The following is a 20,418-nucleotide window of genomic DNA, read 5'->3' on the forward strand; positions in this document are numbered from 1 at the left end:
TTGTGAATCCCAAGGGCGGGTGCCTCTACCCTGGATGTGATATCAGCAGCCCCAGCAGACTCAGAGTTGTCACTCAAGAGACTCCGTCTACAGCAGCTACATGAAAGGTTATGTTAGAAGGTGAGGGGAAGGGTGGAGATGCTGGTTCAGTAATTAGACATTGCTAGAAGAGTGGATTATGATTATGACATGGCTAGAGATGTAAAATTTCCGTAAATTTAAAAAAACTCAGTGTGTAGTAGTTTAACAAATTGAAAGTCATTTTGTTACACTGGCAAGGTGAAATGCAGTGCAAGTATTATGTGTGAAATAAAAGCACAGCTTATTCAGTTAAAAAAAAAACATCCCTTTTAAAAAACATTTTTTTTATTACAAATAGATTATTAAGGACTGTATATTTTAAGAAGATTTTCCCTATACACGAGGAACAGGTTACAACCGCCTTTCTCTCATAATAAAGTAAAGGCTTTCTGTAAATATGCATTTTCAGTTATTGACAATGCGGTTCCAAAAGCATATATTCCTCTTAAAGGAACTTGATTATTGTTCTCCTGATTTTCAGGTGTCATTTTCTCTATTAATTAAGGAATTGTGTATTTTTGGGAGGCAGTGGTTTGCAACACTTCTTTATTTGAAGATGCTGCTGGTGGAGAAACACTTTGTGATGATCCAGAAGCAGTGGAAAGAGTGTTTCTGGAATGAGAACTCCTAGTGGCAGTGCACATTTCTTTTGTTTGAGAACTGCATTGAGAAGTACAGTGTTACTTAAACTGTACTCCAGGATTTGTTTGTCTCCAACCGAGAGAACCTGCAATAATTTAAGACTTTACATAAAGTCTCAGAAATCTTTCATTAAGGTCTTCATGTTATGTAGGTTGAATACCATGTAATACTGTAGATATATTATTTATGATTGCAAAAAAATATATTCCACACTTCTTTTTTTTCAAATTTTTGGGAAAAAAAAAACAAAAGAGCTTAAAAAAAACATGGGGAAAAAACTTTTTTCCCCCAGTATTTCCATTTTTTTACCGGGCCTTCCCATTTCTAGACATGGCATTCGGGAGGGGGCTGTGCTAGGGAATTGACTGGTTCAAAGGTACATTTTTAAATTAGTAAATAAAATCATTTATAGAAAGGAAAATGCTGTAAGTAATCATTAAGGTATTTGGATTTTTTGTGTAGGAATATGTGCATTTATTAGTGTCTTTTATTTGTGCCTAGAGTTCAGCTTTAAAAATAGACAAGCCTAAACCAAAGACCCATGTGGTCATCAAAGATAATCCAACTGGACTTTTATATTTTCTCTTAGTGAAATGTTTTCCTAAGCTGTTAAGACATGAAATGTATGGGCATTTTGGTCAATTACCCAGGTGGCTGCCTACTATTTTGTTACTTATAACCTATTTTTATATTGTCACCACATTTTCAGCTGGGGGCAGAGCAATGCACTGGAATGGTAAGACACACAGACCTTAACAAATGTAATTTTTAACCATGTGTCAAAGATTCTTTGCTGACTGGTAGAACAATGGAATAAACTGAGAAGGGTTTAATCTTCCTTTCCCAATTTTATTTGTAAAAGGCAGACCTTTGGAGAAATGAAAATAATCCCATATGACACTTGTTTTCTGCATATAGTTTTGGGATGTCTGGTAATCTCTACCTGAAGTGACAGGTTAATGGTAGATATTGCACAAGTAAAATCATGAAAATTAGTTTATCCTTATCTTTTACACTTCAAGAATCCAAACAGTCAAATTACATGTCATTTTAAATTATATTCAAACACAAGAAAATACTTTATTTCGTTTTCTGAGACTGTTGGGAGAGAAGGAGAAGGTCATCTGGCTGTACCTTGGTGTCATATTGTTTACAAGCTCTTTAAAGTGTACCACAGACTGGTCCTGCTTAAAAAAATTAAAATAACGTCCTTCATTTTCTGAAAATTGTATTTAAATGTGGTAAATAGCTAAAATTATACAAAAAAGCTTAAAAATAAAACAATTATGTTCTGTTTATTTATCACCTTGACAAAAGCACATTAAAACAAGCAGTGGTGTTATGGGGGGCTAACAGAAATGGAGCACAAGAATTGCACTTTAAAGATAAATTATATTCTCCAGTTTAACCTTCAGGCTGGGTTCACCCCTATGCAAATTGAATGCGGGTTTCACAGCATCTAATTCGCATAGCAGGAGAATGTGACTGGCTCTCTAGGAAGCCGGTTCACAAATCTCCACAGCAGGACCGGTGAGATTTGCTAAAAAAGCATGGGCCTTTTTTGGTCCGTTTCAGGTCCGAATTTAGCCCTAAATTTGGGCTGAAATCGGACCTGAAATAGTGAACCAGCACACACCGGTCCCCTGCTGTGCTACGGATCCGACGATGGTGTGAACCCAGCCTCAGTCTTTCACATTTTTTACAGGAGCCTTGTCTGTGCTTAAATTACTTAATAAATTGCAGAACACACCATTGGCTGAGAGCGCTGATTGGATGCCAATCGGCAGATCTTTTTCGATCATACCCCTCAACAGAAGCTGGACGTGCAGCCGAATTCTGTCAGACAGACTGCCGTACACATGAGCCCGAATGTTGGCCGGCTTCTGTTGAACTGGATGATACTGACCGATATTCAACCCATGTGTACGGAGCTTTGGAGCAGTCTGTATACAAAGCCTGTCTGCCTAGGAATGCTAATTCCTTTAGATGAATATCTACCCATCAAAGCCTTTTGATATTTGCATAACTGCTCCCAAGAACCAAACCACTGCTTACATCAGGGGTGATGGTGTTGGAAACATTCCTTAGAGATTTTGGTCCATATTGACATAATTGTATCATGCAGTTGCTGCAGATTTGTTGGCTGCACATCCATGCATGATGAAAATCTCCCATTTCACCACATACCAAACCTACTGGATTGAGATCTGGTGACTGGGGAGGCCATTGGAGGACAGTGAACTCGTTGTAATTTTCAAGAAACCAGTTTGAGATGATTTGAGCTTTGTGACATGGGGCATTATCCTGCTGGAAGTAGCCATCCGAAGATGGGTACATTGTAGTTATAAACAGATGGACATTGTCAGCAACAATACTCAGGTAGCAGGTAGGCCCTGGAGTTTAAATAATGCTCAATTTGTACTAAGGAGCCCATAGTGTGCCAAGCAAATATCCCCCACACTATTACACCACCAGCCTGAACTGTTGATACATGGAAAGATGTTTAATGTTGTTTATGCCAAATTCTGACCCTACCATCTGAATTTTGCAGCTGAAACCAAGACTCATCAGACCAGGCAACGTTTTTCCAATTTTCAATTGTGCAATTTTGTGTGTGTGTGTCTGTTCAAAATGTAGCCTCAGTTTCCTGTTCTTAGGTGACAGGAGTGGAAACCGGTGTGGTCTTCTGCTGCTGTAGCCCAACTGCTTCAAGGTCCAATGTGTTGTGCTTTCAGAGATGGTATTTTTCATACCTTGTTTGTAATGAGTGGTTATTTGAGTTACTGTTGCCTCTCTATCATCTCAAATATCGTCTGCCTATTGTCCTCCGGCCTATTACAATGACAAAGCATTTTCATACACACAACTGATGCTCACTGGATATTTTCTCTTTTTGGACCATTCTCTGTAAACACTAGAGATGGTTGTGCGTGAAGATCCCAGTAGATCAGCATTTTTTTAAATACTCAGACCAGCGCATCTGGCACCATAAACCTTCACCATTCTGATGCTAAATGGTTAAATGCATTGAGTTGCTGACATGTGATTGGCTGATTAGCAATTTGTGTTAAAAAGCAATTGAACGGGTGTGATGAAGAGTGGGTTGAAAATGGCGCCTAGTGTTTTAAAACATAGCTGCCCCGGTAACAAAGTCTAACCACTTCAGCCACGGAGGATTTGGCTGCCAAATGACCGGGCCACTCTTTGTGATTCGGCACTGCGTCACTTTGACAATTGCACGGTTGTGCGACGTGGCTCCCAAACAAAATTGAGCTTTCTTTTGGTAGTAATTGATCATCTCGGTTTTTATTTTTTTGCGCTATAAACAAAAATAGAGCGACAATTTTGAAAAAAAAAAACAATATTTTTAACTTTTTTCTATAATAAATATCCCCCAAAAGATATATATAAAAAAACAAAATGTTTCCTCAGTTTAGGCCGATACATATTCTTCTACATATTTTTGGTAAAAAAATAGCAAAAAGTGTATATTGATTGGTTTGCACAAAAGTGATAGCGTCTACAAAATAGGGGATAGTTTCATTGGTGATTTTTAGCATGACTGCGACATTATGGCGGACACATCGGACACTTTTGACGTTATTTTGGGACCATTCACATTTATACAGCGATCAGTGCTATAAAAATGCACTGATTACTGTATAATAAATGTGACTGGCAGTGAAGGCGTTAACCACTAGGGGGCTAGGAAGGGGTTAAGTGTGTCCTAGGGAGTGATTCTAACTGTGTGGGAGTAGGGCTTACTGTGACACGACACTGATCACTGCTCCCGATTACAGGGAGCAGATGATCAGTGTCCTGTCATTAGGCAGAACAGGGAAATGCCTTGTTTACACAGGCATCCCCCTGTTCTGCCTCTCTGTGACCCAATCGCAGGACACCGAGGGACATCGAGTCAGCGGGTCCCACAGGCACGGTCATGGGGAGTGCGGCGGGCACGCGTACGCATTCCTAAAGGGGATGTACAGGTACGCCTATTTGTCTACCGCTGTCATTCTGCCAACTTATATTGGCGTGCAGCGGTTGGCACGTGGTTACAGACTGAACCATAAAAAAATCCAATGTAAAGGCGTTGGCTGTAAACACATACAAAATGAATGTGATCAATATACAGAAAAAGCATATGGTGCTTGAAAAAGCAAATAAATATATAAAGTCAAAAGTGACAATCCCAACACCATAAATAAATAAAATTTGGTTTGATGTTCCTTCAAATAAAAGATTCACCATACGTGCATATGAGGTAGATGGCAACTCACCAAAGGTGTCTGACCACTTTTTACAGTAGGTCAAAATTTGCTTAGGTTGAATGGACCAGAGCAGTGGCGGCTGGTGCTCAAATTTTTTGGGGGGGCGCAAACAAACGAAAAAAATAAAAACATCAACTGCAGCCTTACTGTGCCCATCAAACGCAGCTAAAGCACGCTATACACAGAGAACACTATACACAGAGCGCACACTGTATATTGTACACAGATCACACTATACACAGAGCGCACACTATACACAGAGAACACACGGTATATTATACACAGAGCACACTATACACAGAGAACAATATATATTATACATAGAGCGCACTATACACAGAGCGCACACTATACACAGAGAACACTATACACAGAGTGCACACTGTATATTATACACAGCACACACTATACACAGAGCACACACTATACACACTATTGTTTAGGGTGGAGAGGCAGGAAGGGAGGTTATTGTTTAGGGTGGAGAGGCAGAAATGTGGTTATTGTTTAGGGTGGAGAGGCAGGAATATGGTTATTGTTTAGGGTGGAGAGGCAGGAAGAGGGGTTATTGTTTAGTGTGGAGAGGCAGGAAGGGGGGGGTTATTGTTAGGGTGAGGGCAGGGAGGGGGGTTATTGTTAGGGTGAAGGCAGGGAGAGGGGTTATTGTTTAGGGTGGAGAGGCAGGAAGGGGGGTTATTTTTTATGGTGGAGAGTCAGGGAGGGGGGCCATTTTAGGGTGAAAAAAAAGGAACAAGAGCCAGGGAAAAAAACACTGGAGAGTGGGAGTGTGGTTGGTCGCACAGCCTGCGCCCTGCACAAGCCCTAAACACGGGCAAATGAGCTTCCCAGCCTGCAATCAGGTGATTGCAGGCTGGGAAGCTTCCCATAGACCGCCGCATGTCCAGGGCCTGGTCACTCTTAAAGTTTTTTTTTTTTACAGCTTGGGGGGGGGCTATGGACGGGCCGCCACTGGACCAGAGGAATCCTAGGTTGTGCAGTATAATATGTCAGCAAGGTGGTTCTGTCAGTGGGCTTAGCGTACAATATAATGATCAGATGACCATCTCAAACCATCACCACACCATTCAAAAAAAGGTATTTCAGTACTTGATGTTGAAAGATATTGAACAAGAAAGTGATGCTAGCTGTGACAGAATAAAAAATAAATAAAGCCATTAAATCTTTCTCTAGGCACTGCCACCCCCACTGCTGCTTATGGCAGGCAGTACCGCCCACAGAACACACCCATTTAAATTATTCAGGCCGTGCCATAACTGGTCTGCAACCACTGCAATGCAGCTGGTTGCAGCATGGCCATGAGGTCTTTAGAAGGAAGTCCTACGACTAAGGTGACCAGATTTTTAAAACGAAATCCGGGGGCATATTTTTTTTTACTAGTAATGGCAGCAATCAGGGACTCTCTGCCCATCGCCACCGCCGCCCGCCTCACAGCCTGTCAAGTCTTAGGCCCCGTACACATGACCAAACATGTCCGCTGAAACTGGTCCGCGGACCAGTTTCAGCGGACATGTTCGGTCGTGTGTATGGCCTATCGGACAGGTTTCCAGCGGACATCTGTCCAGCCGACCGTTTTCCAGCAGACAAAAAATTCTTAGCATGCTAAGAAACATGTCTGCTGGAAGCCTGTCCGTCGGACATGTTCGGTCGTCTGTACAGACTCACCGTACATGTCCGCTCGGCCGAAAGCCCTCGCATGCGTCAAAGTGATTAGACGCATGCGTGGAAGCATTGACCTTCCAGGGCCGCGCACGTCGCCGCGTCATTGTCGCGGCGCGGCCACGTCACCGCGTATCGTGTTCGCGCGGATTTATGTCTGATGGTGTGTACAACCTTCAGACAGAAATCTCCGGGCGGACATGTCCGCTGAAAACGGTCCGGCGGACCGTTTTCAGCGGACAGTCCATCCGTGTGTACGAGGCCTAACTCTCTGGGTGGGGAGTGGAGAAAGATCACTCCGCCGGGGAAGGCAAGGAGATAAGCAGGCAGGCGGGCGGCTGGCAGGGACTTGAGCCAAGGCAGAAGAACATGCGAGCGGAGCAGATAGATATTTAGTCTAACGATGGGTACCTTCCCATAGCTAGATGTAAATCTACTCAACCACTATATAAATAGTCTTTGCTATATAAATGTACAATCATGGATGTATGCACATTATCATTTACTGAATGCATTTGTATATTATGAGGCATTTTCACATACACACTTCATTCGCTCACAATAACTGGACTTTTGGTAACAGCTAACATCACAGTTTAATGTAACAATATATTTCTCTCTCTCTCTCTTTCTCTTCGCTTTACTATCATACGGCAGAGACAGACCAGCTGCTACAATGTCCTCAATGACATTGTAACCATTTGTGAAGAAATACAGATAAACCAGCAACCAGCTTTTCATATATTTCTGAGACTCCAGCAGTGAGATCTTTAAGCTTGATTACCCAGACCTGCTTTTGCCACTACAAAGAAGATTTTATACCCCTTGGTAAATTGTTCAGTTATTTCACATTATCTACAATACAGCAGGTACAATAGAAGGAACACACCTCTGGGGTGGACAGAGGTGAAAATACCAAAGAGGTGGATGTAAGCTACAGCACTTGGGATGCAAATGGTGCTCCTGGGTTTATGTATAACTTCCACAGTTTTCTTTTTCTTTTTCCATAGTAGAACTATGCATTGTAGTATTTACCTATACTTTGCAGCGTAAGGGGGAAAGTACTATCTTCTGCACATTCTGTTGTCCACAACAAATAAGTAAAAAGCCACAGAGCGAGTAAAAAAAAATCATTATATTCACAGGTTTATCAGTAACATTTACAAACTGTTTTATTTGTCCCACAAAATGTCTACTCTACTTTGAAAACTGAAAATGTAAAGCAGTATTAAAACCAAAAACCAATAGTGTTCTTTTTTTTGTATTTCTTTGCTTTGTGTTCAACAGGTGATCAGGTAACACACCACCTGTATTACAGTACTCCCACTCTGGATGAAGGAGCACAGGGGAACCTTTGGACAACAGCATTGTCAGTATGGGGGAGGGGGTGTTATGCCGCGTACAGACGGTCGTTTTATGCGATGTAAAAAAACGACGTTTTTAAAAACGTCAATTTCATTGACCATGTGTGGGGGAAAACGTCGCTTTATGTCTTGTAAAAAACGACAAAAAAAAATTGAAGCATGCTTCAATTTTATGTGTCGTTTTTCAAAACGTCGTTTTTTGTGTCACAGAAATTGACCGTGTGTAGCAAAAAACGACGTTTAAAATGACGTTTTTGAACCCGCGCATGCCCAGAAGCTAGTTATGAAGCGAGCTTCAATGGAAAAAACGTGGTGAATGTAACCTCGCTTTGCTAGAGCATTGTGAAAAAACGATGGTGTGTAGGCAACGTCGTTTTTGAAAATTGAAGTTTCAAAAACGTCTTTTTTTACTTCACAGAAAACGTCGTTTTTTTACATTGCATAAAACGACCGTCTGTACGCGGCATTAGATGTAGTAACAGATTTAGATACACTGACAAACAGAAGCCAAACTTCAGCTCACTCTGCAGTTACAGCAACATTTTTCAATTGGCATAAAGGTTTTATATGAATAAATAAAGCTCACCATTGTAAGAACTACTGTCAGTGATAAAGGGTTGTCTTAACACTCTTAATGTATACACTTGCAAGAGAGTTTGTTCTGTTTAAAAACAATACACTTATGCCGCGTACACACGATCGGAATTTCCAATGAAAAAAGTCAGACAGCCCTATCTGAGTTTTTCCTTTAGAAATTCCGACGGACTTAGAAAGATAACATCTTGTCTTTTTTTTTTTTTTATGAAAAAATTCCATTCATCCATATGAAACTCAACACTCAAAAAAACACGCATGCTCAGAATCAAGTCGAAGCATGCTCGGAAGCATTGAACTTAATTTTTCTTCGCTCATCGTAGTGTTGTATATTACCGCGTTCTTGACAGTCATAATTTGGTGTGACAGTGTGTATGCAAGACAGCTTGAACGGAATTCTGTCTGAAAAATCCGGCGGAGTTTATACCGACGGAAATTCCGGCCGTGTGTACAAGGCATTACTGTCAGGATCACCAGGTTAAAAAAATGGAAAGAAAGACTAAAAAAGTAAACAAATGCAGTCATCACATCTAAGACCTGGTAAGCCACAATATGATAAATGTTTGCTTTTGGGTTTAATACCACTATAAGATGGTAGAGTTCCTCCCTTTTACAGCTTGGGAGTCTCCATTTCTAGTCTAACCAATAATGCCTTAGAGCAGTCAGGGTTCCATGGAACTCTAGGGTTCCTCCAGAGACTGCTGTAGTTGTAGCGGATTGACCTCCTATTTGATGGTGCCTGCATAGTTCTGGGGATCAATGTCACTTGGCAGAGCCACTTGTATGACACCAATTATCCTTTAGCTGTCTGTAACAGTTGTATTCTGATCACCACTGTAAGGGTGGCATTCTTCCTCATTTGTTTCCCACTGACCCCTGGTGAATTGATTTTAGCAAGGGTTCTCCGAGACCTGAAAATTATTTCAAGGGTTCCCTTTGGGGGCCAAGGTTGGAAAAGGCTGCTTTATATTATCTGGGTGAGCATGATCCTGTCCTAATGCTGTTATTGGTAAATTACTTTCTTTAGTCAATATAATATACTGTGTTATAAAAGAAATATCTAATTTTGGATGATTAAAATAATAAAAAAAAAAAAACATAAAAATCACCAATTGAAGGACATTTGCTGTTTACTACAGTACTGTGCAAAAGTTTTAGGCAGGTATAAAGAAATGCTGTAAAGTAAGAATGCTTTAAAAATGTATATTTTAATTGTTTATTTTTCTCACTTTACAAAATGCAAAATAAGTGAACAAAGTAAAATCTAAATACAATCAATATTTTGTGTGACTACTCTTTGCCATCAAACCAGCATCATTATAACTCTGTGAGGAACAGACAAACTCTGCGACTAAGGTGAGGTTGTGGAAGACAGTTTCATGTCACAGGTCATACACCATGGCAAGACTGAACACAACAGCAAGACACAAGGTAGTTGTACTGCATCCGCAAGGTCTCTCCCAGGCAAAGATTTCAGGGCTGGGGGTTTAAGATGTACTGTTCAAGCTCTTTTGAAAAAACAAACAAAGAAACAGGCAACGTTGGGGGACCATAAACGTAGCAGCCGGGCCAGGAAATCTTAAGAAAGACACATTAATGCTTACTCCCCTTTTACATCAGAGGATGTCCATCAGCAGAGAACTGTCAGAAACCAGTGGGACCCAGGTACACGTATCTACTGTCCAGAAAAGTCTGGCCAGACAGTGATCTTCATGGAAGAATTGCGGACAAAAAGCCATACCTCCGACATGTAAACAAGGCTACGTGACTCAACTATGCATAAAAACATAAAACAACAAGTGTGGTGGAAAAAAAGGGCAGCAGGTTCTCGGAACTGATTAGTCAAAATTTGAAATATTTGGCTGTAGCAGGCGGCAGTTTGTTCACTGATGGGCTGGAAAGTGGTACAATATTGATTGTCTGCAGGAAAAAGTGAAGCGTAGTGTATGTTCCTTGCAAGTTTGGGGCGGCGTTTCTGGAAATGGAGTTGAAGATTTGGTCAGGGTCAATGGTGTCCAGAGGTGTGTTCCCTCTATTGTACCTGCTAGGAAATACAAGTAGATTAAAGAGGAATTTCACCCTCCACCTGATTTTTTTTTGTCCCCCCCACTTACCTGATGCTGAGCTGGCCACACTTCAGATACTCACCTATACAAATAATCCAGTGTTGTCCTGCTGAGAACCTCTTCCCTTGAAGCCACTGCCGGGTCCTATGCTGCCATATTTATCTGTGACGTCATAGGGAGACTGCTCTTGCTCTTCCGGGTTCTGGTGCGACTTACCGGTGACATGCTTCTCGACCTGCCCCCTTCTTCATTGGCTCCCTGTGCCTCCTCAAATATGCATGTCATAAATTCCAAGAGATACCAGGGGCACTGACATAATTTGCCTATGCGAATGACAGTGAATGGGGAACACCGGAAATAAATAAACAAAAACATCCTGCTTGTAATAGTTTGCTACAAGTCTGACCAACACATGCAGGAGGCTATATCTGCATATCTGCATATCAAAGAGGCCATGTGATCCCTGTCATCTGCTTCCTTAATCAGATTGATCCTGGAAGCTCCAGAGTGAAGACTTGTCGGTAAGCCCCCCAAAGTTTTATTTTTTTGCTACTGTATGAACAGGTAAAGTGTCAGTTCACTGAGAGGAGGACTGCAACTTATTGGACAAGAAAAACTGGCAGATCAAATGTTCCCCTACAAACTGGATTGTGGGTAAGAATTAGGTGAAACAGCAGGAGTGCAAATTCCCAGATAGCAAGGATAACCTTCCACAAATTTGTGGCAGTGTTGAATTATAAGTCAGTTAACTTGCTGCACATTTTCACTGGCAAGTTGTACACTTGCCGAGCACTTGAAGCACAAGTTCTAGTTTACACTTTTCAGTGGTAAGTCTACAGCAGGGGTCTTCAAACTACAGCCCTCCAGCTGTTCAGGAACTACAATTCCCATCATGCCTAGTCATGTCTGTGAATGTCAGAGTTTTGCAATGCCTCATGGGATGTGTAGTCCTGCAACAGCTGGAGGGCCGTAGTTTGAAGATCCCTGGTCTACAGCAAGAGCTCTGCTAGTCTACAGCATGAAAATTCATCCACTGTGACCCCGTGGGGGGGAAGACTATTGCACAACAAAACTGAACCACAACTTGCAGCAGACTTGCAGTATGTTTGCAAAGAAAGTTGAGCTGGAGTCATCTAACTTGCTGCAATTGTGCAACAAACTTGTGAAGCCTGGCAAGTCTAGCAATAGCTTAGCAAGTCATTTTCAACCTTGCAGCACAATTGCTTGCTATTGAGATTGTAAGCAGTAGCCATAGAGTAACTCATTTTACTTTCAATATTATATGTTTTACCCTTTAAATCTAGTCCAGTATGGATTATGAAAGCCAAAAAATAGAATGTTTGCATATACAGAAAAAAAAAACAAGATTTATATGTTTTGGTTCTTTGCTGCCAGTTATCTATAGTAATTCTGCTGACATTGCTACATATTGTATTAATGGTCTACCAGTCTAAAAAAAAAAAAAATCATGCTTTTTAATCTGCAAATTGATTGCAACTAGAAAATAAAATGGGCTATTATATTCTTTTATTCTGGTGATTTTCTTTAAAAGGTTCTATTTTAATCAAACCTCATCTAAATTAGAAACAGAGTTTTGCAATTTTACAGTCTGCTGCTTGCACAACGTGAGTAACTCAGCTATCACCTTGGGGAAATCCATATGGATTGCCTTTCCAATTGAACAGAGGTCCCCACATACTGATATGAACCATTGTCTTGATTCTTACCATTGTGTATTCAGATGCTGAATCAGTCTGTGTCTGACAAGCTTCACTGACTTCTTTGAGATAAAGTGTGAAATGCTTGTTTGCAGTGGTAGAAAAAGCTTCATGGCACACAGGTCAATGCAGGTTTCCAGCAGTAAATGTGTGTTTAAAGGCAAACTAACCTCTAAAGTTGTCTCTAATTTGGATATACACCAGAGAGTTTTATATTAAACCTACGAACAGGTTAAGAAAACATTTACAGCTTTTTATTGTCTTCCCAGTACTTTGACATGCTCTATAGTTGGACAATTACTAACCCCAGCAGCATTTGCACCTGTTATTTAAGTTCTAGACTGCTGGTTCCTAAAGTGGCTGTAAAAGGTAAAAGTTTTTTTACTCTAATGCAGTCTCTGCATTAAGGTAAAAAAAAAAAAAAAACTTTCACTGTCAGCTCCCCCTAGCGTCCCCTTTAACACTTACCTGAGCCCAATCTCGATCCAGAGCTGTGCCCATCTGCAGCAATGTTATTCTTTCCTTGCCTCTCTCGCACAAGGCTCAGCAACAGTGGAATCCATTGGTTTCTGCTTCTGTCAATCAAATCCTGTGAGCACTGTGCGTGTCAATAGACCCAAGCCTGCCCAGTGACCCCATTGCAAGCAGCTTGCTATGGGGGCACTCAGAGAACAGGAGGAGCTAAGATCACCAGTGGGGGACCACAAAAAGGGAGGTGCAGGCTACTCTGTGCAAAAACAATGCACAAAGCAGGTAGGTATGGCATGTTTGTTATTTAAAAAAAAAAGGAACTTTAGAATCACTTTAACAACATTTAGACCCTGGAGTACCTCTGCCAGGTTAAAAAAAAAAAAAAAACTTGGGGTACTAGATTACATGTATTTAATCTTGGACAAACAAAGACGCTAGTTATGTTTGGTTATTTCAAAAAAATCAACAGATTGTTTTGAAGATTCTGATTTACATGTAGATGGTATTGACAATAAATGTATGCATTTTAGTGCATAGTTACAATAAACTGAAAGACACCAGAGGGTTACAGTACATAGTTACATAGTTGGTAAGGTTGAATAAAGACAACAGTCCATCTAGTTCAACTTGTGGTGTATGTGTGTTTATGTCAATAGTAATTCTGAGATTCCACTATGTTGTGATTGTTAAATTGCCCATCTAATATTTTTTTTTAAACTATCAACACTCCCCAATGCTTGTGTAACAGAATTCTACATTCATACCAGTCTGACAGTAAAGAACCGCTTCTCTTCAATTTTAATGGCTGTGTGTCTTTTTAAACTCCCTCCCACTGAAAAGTTTTTCCCCTATGCTGGGGTCACCAGTAAGGTATTTGTACATCGCTATCATTTCTCGTCTCAAACGTCTCTTCTCCATAGAGAATAAGTTTAATGCTTGTAGTTGATCCTCATAGCTGAGATCCTCTAGTACCTTTATTAGCTTTGTTGCATTTCTCTGGACTTTCTCTAGTTCCAGCACATCCTTCATGAGGGCTGGTGCCCAGAACTGGACAACATACTTAAAGTGGTTGTGAACTCAGAGGTTTTTTATTTTAATGCATTCTATGCATTAAGATTAAAAAAACTTCTGTGTACAGCAGCTGCCCCAGCACCCCCTAATACTTACCTGAGCCCCATCTATCTCCAGCGATGTCCATGCGTGCCCCGGCCAACTGAGACTCTCCTACTGACTGATTGGCTGAGACACAAAAGTGGCGCTATTGGCCCACTTCTTGGATATGGTCCCTTATCATCCCCTCTAATATTTTACAAACTATCGATGTTAGGCTGACTAGCCTGTAGATATATCCCTGCCCTTTTTTAAATATTGGTACCACGTTGGCTTTTCTCCAATCAGCTGGTACCATTGCAGTCTGTAAACTGCTCATAAAATTTAGGAACATCGGTCTAGCTATCACCTGGCTGAGTTTCATAAGGATGGGTGTAAGCCATCTGGTCCTGGTGATTTATTTGTGTTAAGTTTTTCAAGTCTATTTCTGACACTGGCTTCTGTTAGCCCCAAGGGTACATTCTGTGACGTGTTATTAGTATTACAATCTCTGTTAATATATCCCCCTTTTTCCTTGTGAAAACTGAGGAGAAAAATGCATTTAAAACCTTTGCCTTATCCTTGGCTTTTGTAACCAAATTCTCCTGATCATCTCTTTTGTTTTTTCTTCAAAATCTTTTTTCTGAAAATATTCAAATATATGAAAACAAGCAAGATAAAACAATCAGAATATCAATGTACATGGAGTAGAGCAACACATAACAGAGAAAGAATTAAGTCTATGGTTACCTATAACCACGTTGTCCTCCTGATGGGAGAATAATCATCAAATTAAATACAGATCAGTCACTGCAATGATCATGAGCTATTGCATAGGCCACTGTGTCATAGGAAGGGGGGATCCTGAGGAACCATGCACCGTATTAATGGTTGTGACACTTATGGTTCATCGGAAGCAAAAGGGGTTTTGGGACTTTAAATGAGGTGCATAATAAATTGCACCTCTATCCCTAAATCAGAAATAAGAAAGTTTTTTTTTTTGTGACCTTGAGTGAGGCACAAGACACGTGGTAGGAGAAATTGTATAATTGTTTAATTGGCATAAAAACAAAGCATACCTCATGAACATGTGATACATGGTTGAACATGAGTATTTTTATCTAAATACAAGGTGATGGCATACAAAAACAGATGAATTCATATGTATACACATGCACGCATCTAAAATCGCATAGTATCCCATGGAAGTAACTAGTATAAAAAGCCAAATGCTTATTGAGTAATAAATACAAATGGGTTATAGGATACAAATGCATCACAGTTGAGGTCAAGCTATGTGTTGGGAACATGATGACCTTGATAGTCTCGATTGCGCTTCGTGGCCAGTTGCCACTCATCAGGAGAAATCGCATAGCACATCTAAAAAAAGGTACCAAATAGGTTCTAATGTTTCGCCTAGATAGTAAGAAAGAAGGTAGGGACAAGGGAAAACAAGATGTGTATGTCCCTGGAATACTTACGTATAAATTGTTCTAAATAGGCAGTGTTGTATGTCAGGATCTGTGAGATAAATCTATCCTGGGAGCTGAGGGAATGAACCAGTGCACAGATATACCCTAAGAGCACCCTCCTAACGTAATAGGCAAGAGTGAAGAAATTCAAATATGTCTATAGAGTAAATGATATTGGACCAATATGTGTGAATAGTTCCAGTATATACATACAGTATTCATGAACTATAAACCAACACCCATTATTGCCTAAAAAAAGTTAAAAGTGTAGTAGATACAAAGTGAAGGGAATCATATATCACATAAAGAGAAAATAAAATAAAAAGTGAAAAATCACATGAAAATCACGCAATACCCCAAAGGGAAGGGTGTGAAGAAAAACAAAGAGGTGTACAGTCTTGCTGACAGAAAGGAAATCACAGGGATAGTTACCTGGTGACATTGCACAGAGACATGCTCTAAGACATGATGTGCATGTGTGAGGAGAAAAGCCAATTTTGTCTGACAACTTCTGCCTTAAATCCATGCCGTCTGTTACTTAAAGCGTAACTCCACTTTTGGTGGGAAAAAAACATTCTCCCCTGGGTGATCTATTTACATTGCAAGGATTATAACAACCTTTGTTGCAGATTCCTACCTTTTGTTTTTCTGAAGAAATCCATGTGTGTTTGTCTGTGCCTCTGTTCTAAATAGGTCTAATGGGAGTCGTTTCATAATTATCTGTCTGCTGTGGCAGCTGCAGGGCACTAATGATGAAAGCTGCTGGGCCTGATTCCCTTTAGGCCCCTTTCAGACATCCGCTCCGCCTGTCCGTTTTTACAAGTCCGTTAACGGACTTGTAATACATCCCTATGGGATCGCGTCCATTAGCGGATGGAGCATCCGCTAGCGTCCGCGTCCGTCAGGATCCGGTTTTCGGACGGAAGAAAACCCTATTTTTCTTCCGTCCGGCGGAACGGAACTGATGCAGACGGACAGATGGTCCGTCTGCATCCGGTTCCCCATAGGGCAGAGCGGAGCTGAGACAGGGCGGTCTCTGCACTGTGTGCGGGGACCGTCCTATCCGCCGACAGCTCAGCGGGGATCCCCGCTGAGCCGACGGAGACACACGGAGCGGACCCAGAAACGGTCCACTCCGTGTGAAAGAGCCCTAAGATGTAATTCCTATTGGAAATTTCTCACCAAAAGTGACATTTTTGTTGCAGGGGATGCCTGAAATCTGACTTGTATCTTAGGTAGACTTCTGGGAAAATTGGTGAGTCAATCACACAAGCAGGAAATTATGTTTCTGGGAAGTAGTCAGTACACATTCTGTGTACAGAACAAACTCAATGTAGCCATATTGCATTGCATATATAGAAATTTAAAGAGGCTGCAGGTTGAAAATGTCATTTTAAAAAACATTCAATTGCAATATAACTTATATGGCAATTATGCACGCTATAAAAAATTTTCTTTATTTGCAATTTGTTCCCCCAACAAAGGTGGAGTTACCCTTTAAAATATTTTTACAGCAAAAACACATCTATGTGGCCTTTTACTAAACTTTCCAGTATCTTCCCAACTATAGTTAAACTCACAGGTCTTTATTTACTTGTAAAGACTTTGATCCATTTTTAAATATAGATAAATCCTGTATAATAATAATAATAATAATAATAATAATAATAATAATAATAGGTACCACATTGTTTTGTTCAAGGTGCAGATCTCTTCGCCCGTCAAGTACTAATTTTGGGATTGGATATACATAAAGCCTTCAACAGCGTACTATGGCCATATATAGGTCTTTTATGACCAGTTGGTGTATGCCATCTGGTCCAGGTGCTTTATTTACCATTATTCTGTCTAAATATTTCTGATCCATATCAATTTTAAACCATTGTGGATCATTTGGGGCCGTATCAATACCATCCCTATTATGGACATGAGCTCCTGCATGGTCCTTTGTGTACACAGAGCTGAATAAGATATTTAATACAGTCGGGGCAGCCATCAGAAATTGTGGGGCTCCTTACACACATGAAAAGTGTATTCCATGTCATCAGTGCTTTCAAGAGTTAACAGTAAGGAATTACATGTTGCCTAAAAAATATGAAGCTTGCCACCATAACAAGTTGGACTCTTTTGAGCAGGACCCTACACAAAAACTAACTGCACTACCAGCAAACATGCAGTGCAGGCACAGAACCCACTGCAAGGGAATTTTTTTTTTCTAACGTTCTACTTTAAAGGGAACCCATTAACTGTTCCAATATTTATAATGTATTATCCCCGTGGTTGTGTGCAACAGCTGCAGCATTAGCTATTTATGTGCTGGGTGTACACAAATAAATCATATAAAGATTGAACCAGTAAATGGGTTTCCCTTAACTCCAAATTTCTATTTTCATGGCTGACCTTCTGGCAGGAAAGTGTGATGGGCTTGAGCCTGTGATCACAGACAAAATGATCATTGATTAATCTGATCTGAGGGTTTCTTTCTATACCTGGCCTCACAGACCTAAGTGAGGACCTGGGAATTTTACTATTTTGAACCTCACAGTACACTGCATGATTGAATGGGATGGGATGGTCACCTCACTGACTAAGCTGCTACCTGCTGGTAATGATAACCTGTGTCAAAGAAGGACAGGGGCTCCCAGTTTTCACAGCTCCCAGGCTTCCGCTGTCAGTAGGCACACATAGTCACATTAAATACCGCGGTTAGGAGGATTAAGAGCCCGCTCTTCCTGTGCATCTTTGCAGCTCTGAACTGTGGGTGTCCGGTGTCTCTGCCCCCACCCTTGACAATGCTGGCTGATGATTGGGTCCTGTCACCCCCATGGGGTGGGGATCGCTGCAGCTCACTCCTGAGTCTGACTGCAGACTGTGGATAGTTGGCACCCAGCTGCCAACTCCAACTAAGTGCAGACCGCTGGTTGTTGGGCAATCCATGCACCTCTCAGGTGTCTCTCATGGCAGTGACCAAGGGCAGTCTGCCCCTGGATGCCAGGGTCCCTCAAACCGCCAGGCCCCTCACATGTGTATGGGCTGTTCCCCCCAAATGTTACAGCTAACATTACATTAAATCATGTTATGGTCAATGCTACCCAAATTTTTTTTTTATATGAACATTAGTAATAAGCTCTGCATGATTTGAAATTACCAGGTTCAGCAGAGCATCATTTCTAGTCAGGGCCTATATGAGCTGGACCATAAAATTGTCTTTAATAGGTTATTACCCTTTAACTATTCCTGCAGTGGCATTATTCTAGTCAGCTGATGAAGAAGGCAAGGCCGTGCCTTGGAAACACATTCTGATTGGCCAGACAGCATGTTGGAGGCTCCCCAATTTGCAGCTCTGGACCACTCCCACCTAGAGACACACATCTCCATGAGGCTTAACGAGACTCCAGATGCAGCTAACACATGGCGCTCGTGGATCCCTCAATAGAGACTTTCCAGCAGCCCTACTGTGCTCCTGTGACACTGCATGTGGAAGTTCCCACCCGCTCTAGCACTCTAAAAACGTGCGTGAAAAATGTTGGAGCACTTTCAGTGTTGTTTTATACTCATATACTGAATAAATTCCTAAGCAGTTTAAAGGATTGGTTTTGACGCTTCTCTCTCCTTCTTTTTCATTACTCTAGGTACTGTACATAGGTTACCCATAAGTAAGCTCCAGTATGCGGAGTGAAACGTATTGGGGGTGTGGACTGGGGAGGGTCGAGGTTGAGACTGTCACATGTCTATACACAGTGAGTCTTGTTCTGATTTGTGGCTCCTGGGACCTTCAGCTCTTACCTACAGGTACATGTAGATAGGATGTGGCTTTAAGAGACTGGGGAACAACAGCACTGATATGCAAAAAAAGATGAAAAGGGTTGGAAACAGCATTTTACAATAAAAGGTTATACCTGTATATAATATAGTATAATGGAGTTGAAAAGCATTGTATGAGACCATAAACTAAAGATATTGGCCCGGATTTACAAAGGACTTACAACGGCGTATCTCCACGTACGCCATCGTAAGTCCGAATGTGCGCCGACGTATCTACGCGCCTGATTCTTAGAATCATTTGCGCTTGAATTCGGCCAAGATATGAGCGGCGTAAGTCTCCTACACCTTCGTATCTTGGGTGCATATTTGAGCACCCCATTGCTATTTCTGTACGTGATCACTTTTACTCATGTCATATTCTGTTTATGACTTTTATCAATAAACCTTTTTGGTTTTAATTGACCTGCACTATTGGAGTTCCTTTTTTCCATTTTATATCATCCACTCCATGATTTCTTGAGAGCCTGAGCAACATCCTTCCCTGCACCTCTTGACTGATGGCCTAAGGATTGTATTCAGAGTTCTTGGCATTGATCCAATACACCATTCAAGCACAGCTGGTTCCTGTTGTCCATGCCATTTGGAGTTCCAGTCCCGCTTATGGTCCCATCCCGGTTTCAGTGGTCCCGGTTCCCAAAGACCACAAAGTCGGGCTGACTCTTTTGCTGTACAGTACTAGAGTCCAACCCATCTGGTAAGCGTGTTTTATTCACTCCATACCTTGATGTGACTGTGATCTTCATAGAGTTCTACAGACAACTTGTACACCTGTTGTATCCCAATTACTGGATAGCATCTCACCTGTTTTCCTGCACCAATTATCCAACCCATGTTCACTCAAACTTCAAAATATAGACTTTTAACTTTTTTCTTTATATTTAGCATCATTTGAGCTACCTACATCAGTAGTTCATCCAAATGCACATCTAGATGAATGTTGTTGCCTCACATGGTATCATATATTTTTGAAGTCACAGTTTGTTAGCGCTACATTTTTTGTTTATCGTATTTATGCTGACCGCTAGATGGCGCTTCCGTTGATTTCCGTGTCAAATATGCAAATGAGCTGGATACGCCGATTCACGAACGTACTTGCGCCCGGCGTATTAAAATATGCTGTTTACGTAAGGTGTCCGACCGGCGTAACTTTA

The sequence above is a fragment of the Rana temporaria genome, chromosome 9, assembly GCF_905171775.1.
Source record: "Rana temporaria chromosome 9, aRanTem1.1, whole genome shotgun sequence".
Lineage (NCBI taxonomy): Eukaryota > Metazoa > Chordata > Amphibia > Anura > Ranidae > Rana > Rana temporaria.